This window comes from Pipistrellus kuhlii, unplaced genomic scaffold, assembly GCF_014108245.1.
Source record: "Pipistrellus kuhlii isolate mPipKuh1 unplaced genomic scaffold, mPipKuh1.p scaffold_m20_p_17, whole genome shotgun sequence".
Lineage (NCBI taxonomy): Eukaryota > Metazoa > Chordata > Mammalia > Chiroptera > Vespertilionidae > Pipistrellus > Pipistrellus kuhlii.
In genome coordinates, this window is record NW_023425482.1 from 10,491,774 (window position 1) to 10,497,399 (window position 5,626).

The window sequence follows — 5,626 nt, forward strand, 5'->3', positions numbered from 1 at the left end:
TTGTATGATGGTTACCAAAGGGAAGGGGGGTGAGGGTCATTAAGAGTTGAGGGGGTCAAATATATGGTGATGGAAGGAGATCTGACTCTGGGTGGTAAACACACAATGCAGTATGCAGATCGTGTATCATGGAAATGTACACTTGAAACCTACATAATTTTATTGACCCATGTCACCCCAACAAATTTAATTTAAAAAATACTGCACACAAATTTGTATGTGTAAGTGTATGTGTACATATGGATATTTGTACACATGGGAGAGATGTTAAAAACAAAACAAAACAAAAAAAACACCCTAAATGGTTAATACTGGTTACCTTCAGGATTTGGGGAAGGAAGAATAAGGAACTTTTTTTCACTTATACTGTTGAGTTTGTTATAGTAAGCAGGTATTAGTTGTGCAATATTAGAGCAAGAATGGGGCCCCTTTACCTCTAGGTTTGCAGTGGTTAAATAAAAAATGAAAAACCTAGAGACACACTGAAGGTAGAGGAAGGGCCGAACTAACTGTGGTTTAGCCACAATGTGAGCTATCTGGCAGCCAGTGAAAAGGACATGTTCGACTATGCGGGTCAGCTGACCGGGAGAAGCTTCCTGAGCCGTGTTTCAGTGACAGAGGCAAAACGCTGCGTGCACAGACGGTCAAGTCACAGAGAAAGCGAAAGGCAGCGGTGAGGGCGGCAGGAGGACCTGGAGGGCTTTCTGGGAGCTGGCGATGTTTAGGTCTGGATTTGAGTGATGGTTACAGAATATTAGATAGTTTTCTTATAATTATTCATCATACTGAATATTTAACATGTTGCTAAAAAAAAAAAAAAAAAAAAAAAAAACCTTAAAAACACAAGAGAAAGCTGATGCAGAGTCTCTATAATGACCGTATGTCCACATCTCACTGACATCATTCCCAACCACTCTGTTCTCAACACCCTGTTCTTTTTGCCTTTTCCCTCCTTAAACACAGCAAACGCTCTCTGACCACAGGGCCTTGGCACTGGCCAGGACTCAGAGCCGGTTCTCTTGTAGCGCTCATCCTCCCCTCTATACCACACTGCCCATGGCATCTCCAGGCCCAAGCCCAGTCCAAACAAACCCAACACAAACAAACAAGAAACCAAGACAGCCAGGATGCCTGGGTGACACCCCCCCCTCCCCCCAGAGGCCTCTAGTAATGAGCCCCAGGCCTTTCTCGCTTCTTTCTTTCTAATCCAAAATTTGGAAAAGAGAAGGAATGCAAATTGAGGGGAAGGAAATTCACATTTATTGAAATCTACTTAACACGCCCTTCCCCAGGAGCTCTGAAAAGGACTTCCCTTCCGAGCTTTGCAGCAGCTTTGGAAGGTGTGTACTGTAAGGGCCAGCATTGGTGTAAGGAATCTGAGTCTCGGATGAGTTTTATAACTTGCCTAAGGTCACACAGCAGGATCTTCCCAGAATCCCTGCCAGCCCCAAGGACCCGCCAATCAAAACTGGGGCTGATATAAGCAAAGGAGGAGACACCATGCGACAATAAGAATCATGGAAGCCCCCAAAAATCTAAAACAAATCATAAATTGTTGGCCTGGGAACCTCATCTGACCACAGAAGAGTTTTGTTAGGTCAAGAGCATCATGCTTATTTGTTGGAATCCACACTTCTTAAAAGTGAGAGGGTTTCACAGTTACAACCTGCACGTTCAGCCACAATTCTGTGGGCCCTGAACCCCCAGCATGGGGTACAGCCTGCCCACCTCATAGCAGGCACTCATGGGCTTCCCACTGACCACGGGGCTCACCAAACCTGGCATCTCACCCTCTCTGCAGCCCGTGTTTCTTGTCATTTGTCCCCAGGATCCAGCCCTTTTCTCTTATTTAGGTCACCTGCCTGGCCTCGTACAGGCAGCTACCTTTCTTGTCACTCATCTGGAACAGAAAGGGTAGGATTTTAAAGGAGTAAATGCAAAGTCCTAGTCTTGGGTCTGAAAACTTAACTGCAGCTGCACAGAAGCAGCCAGAGCTCTACAACCTCATGGAGCCTTCATGACTGTAGTCCACATGAATTAACCAGGCACCTTCCCATGCATCCTACCTAGAGGGTCCCGCCAGGAACGCACAAGGTCAACAGGGAAATGCACCAGAAGCATGGTGATGGGAAATGTGGGGCACAGGCAATTCCTTATGGGAACGGAGGAGGCTGAAGAGAGACCAATTCTAGGCCAAGTGCCCTGGTTTCAGTATCTGCTCAGTTATCCAGGGGAAGCAGGAGGCTCTTCTGTAGCTGTCCAACAATAAAACCTAAGACTTCCAACTGGATACACTGAAGAACTTGCTATAAAAATGGACAGATAAATCCAAAGTTGCTCAAAAGTGTCTCAAGCTGCCATGAAAGACAAATTAGGAAAAAAAGAAAAAAAAGAAAGAGCATGGCAGAGCTATTCCAGCTAAGTGGCTTCAGGAAAGCCATGCTACTGTTTTGAGATTCGGTTTCCTATCTGTAAAATGGGCAGAATTTATAAAGTGTCAAGGACAGAGGTTAATAAAACCACTCAGAGGATACAGTAAGTGGCTGCTGCTTTTATGATACTTAGTGGCTTCTCTATCAACTGCCACTGCCATGTATTGTGTTATTCTAAGTGCTTTTTATATATTAACACATTTCATTAAAAACTATAGGTCCTATAGTTATTCCTATTTCATCAGTGAAGAGATGGAGGCCCTCAAGATCAAGAAACTTGGCCTCAGCGTCATACCCCTGGGTATCCCTGGCAGAGCTGGGATTTGAACCGGGGACATTCACCTTCCCAGTATAACCTTATGGCCACAACACTTATTGCCTCCTGCTTCCTGAACAAGGAAACAGGTCCTATTAAATGTTTTTTTCAGTCTCTTCCTCCTCTGCCCCTGTTAGGAGGGAAACCTATCTCCAAATGGGAATAAAAGCTACCGACCCAGGGAGGAGATTTTATATAGCAGGTGAAGGAGGGGTCAGGAGGACCCCCGTTTTCTGGTGTGGGCAGCTGGGTGGGTGTTCATGTACCTCTCGCTGAAATGGGAAGCAAGGATAAGTTGGTTGTCAAGGGGGGAAACCCCAAGTTTTTTGGTGACAAGTTCCATTTTGGTCAGGCTGAATTTGAAGGCCTTCCTAGCTGCCCCGGTACAGATAACCAAGGGCCACCTAGACATTTCCAGCATTCCTACCCCAAGTTCAAAGTTCCCCTCAGTGACTTTCCTGAGGAACATCCCTAACCCATGTCTTTCTCTACCTGCACGTACTCTGTCTAGGCATCGTCACCTTCGTGTCTATCGATACCACCCCCTTGTGCGGTAAACTCCCAAGGGTTAGGAACTTTCTTTATTCAACTTGAGAACCGTGATGCCCAGCAGTGTCTAGCAATAGCTGGTGTTCAATAAACATTTGCCGAATGAACTAATGACAGGGATCCAAGATGGGATGTATGTATATTTGGAAGTATATGAGTTTCCTATTACTGCTCTAACAAATTTAGTGGTTTAAAACAATACCAGTTTATTAACTTATAGTTCTGGTCAGAATTCTCACTGGGCTACAGCCAGGGTGTGTGTGTGTGTGTGTGTGTGTGTGTGTGTGTGTGTTTGGGGGGAGGAGGGGCGTTCCTTCCAGAGGTTCCAGGGAGGATCTGTTTCCTTGCCTTTTCAGCCGCAGGCAGAGCATATCCCCTGGCTTGGTCTCTTCCTCCATCTTCAAAGCCAGGATGTTTCCATATCTCTGACTCTGACCCTCTACTCTCCCTCTTCCATCTTTTAAAGATCCCTGTGATGACATGGTGCCCACCCAGATCATCCACAATCATCTCCCCATCTCAGGCCCCTTAATCACAACCGCAAAGTCCCTTCTGCCAGGTGAGGCCACAAATTCCCAGGTTCATGGGCGTCTTCAGACTCCTACACAGGAGTCATTCTCAAGAAAAGGGGATGTCAAGGGCCAGGAAAGGGCAGAGGTCACAGACAGTAACCATTGAGAGGAACATGATCCTAGCCATGTGATTTTTTCATTTCTCAGCCCCAGGGTTATTCCATAATTATAACAATTATTACTGAATTTGCATGCCCAACCCCCTTCATCCCATCACCTCACAAACGTGGCTCAGGCGGAACATGGAAAGAAGGCCCGAGACGGGTCCACACAGGGTCCCAACAGGAGTCCCAGGTCCTGATTCTCCAGAGAATGGCAGCAGTCTCTAACATCCACATCTCCAAGGCCATTTAGAGCCAAATCACAATTAAATAATTGTTTTAAAAATTAAACCAGCCCTACCAGGTTGGACTCAGTGGATAGAGTGTCGGCCTGCGGAATGAAGATTCCTGGGTTTGATTGGAGTCAAGGTCACATGCCCAGGTTGCAGGCTCAATCCCCAGTAGGGGGCGTGGAGGATGCAGCTGATCAGTGATTCTCATCATTGATGTTTCTTATCTCTCTCCCTTTTTCTCTAAATCAATTATGTGTGTGTGTGTGTATTATAAATATAAATATAAATATAAATATAAATATAAATATAAATATAAATATAAATATAAATATAAATATAAATATAAATATAAATATATTTAAACCAGACAGGGAGGAGCTTGCTTCAGGAATCTCATGGGCAGTGAGCCGCATGCCCACCCCATATCTGCACCCCAATGTGGTGGCAGCATACAGGAAGCCTGGCCTCTGCGAGCACACAGTGCACTTCTCTTCCTGCTCGCGAGGGTGAGAGAGAAAGCCTCTCTGCAGAGTAATCCCAGCCACAGGGGCTTGGCCGCCTGTCCACAGACAATGAGGCACCAAGCCCATGTCCCAGGGAAACCACAGCACCCCAAGTCCCAAAGGCCAAGTGGACAGCCCATCCAAGTCAGAGGGGCCAACACATGAACAAAATGTCGTCATCTAAGAAGCTCCCTTGCTATGAGACTGTAATAAGCGTAGCGTGTTGTATAAGTTTCCTATTGCTGCTATAACAAATTACCACAAAGTGGCTTAAAGCAACAAAAATGTAATACCTTTCAGTTCCAGGTAAAAATCAGTCTCCCTAGGCCCGTGGTCAGGAAACTGCGGCTCAAGGCCACATGTGGCTCTTTGGCCCTTTGAGTGTGGCTCTTCCACAAAATACCACAGCCTGGGCAAGTCTGTTTTGAAGAAGTGGCGTTAGAAGAAGTTTAAGTTTTAAAAATTTGGCTCTCAAAAGATTTTTCAATCGTTGTACTGCTGATATTTGGATCTGTTAACTAATGAATTTGCTGACCACTATTCTAGGCTGATCAAAGTGTGGGCAGGGTTGGGGCCTACTGGAGGTTCTGGGGAGAATCAGTTTCTACATTGTTTGCTCCTGGTGGCCTGGCCCTCTGCATTCCTTGGCTCTTGGCCCCTTCCTCCACCTTCAAAGGATATCTCTGCTGCTCCCGTCATGTCATCACCCCTGCTCACTCTGACCCTCCTGCTTCTTTCTTATAAGGACCTGGTGATGTCACTGGACCCTTCTGGACCATCCAGGATGCTCTCCCCAGCTCTAGGTCCTTAACAGCATCTGCAAAGTCCCCGTGTTCCATAAGAGAGCAGATCGACAGGTTCCAGGGATTAGGACCTGGACATCTTGGGGGACATTATTCACGCCAAACACAGATACCTCC

The 5,626-nt window shown here is 46.1% G+C and overlaps 1 protein-coding gene across 2 annotated transcripts in view; it reads right to left on the reverse strand.

Moving 5' to 3' along the window:
- The window catches only part of PLCG2 (phospholipase C gamma 2), a 145,604-nt gene that overhangs the window by 110,905 nt on the left and 29,073 nt on the right, over positions 1 to 5,626 (reverse strand). The gene's annotated exons all lie outside the window — the stretch shown is intronic.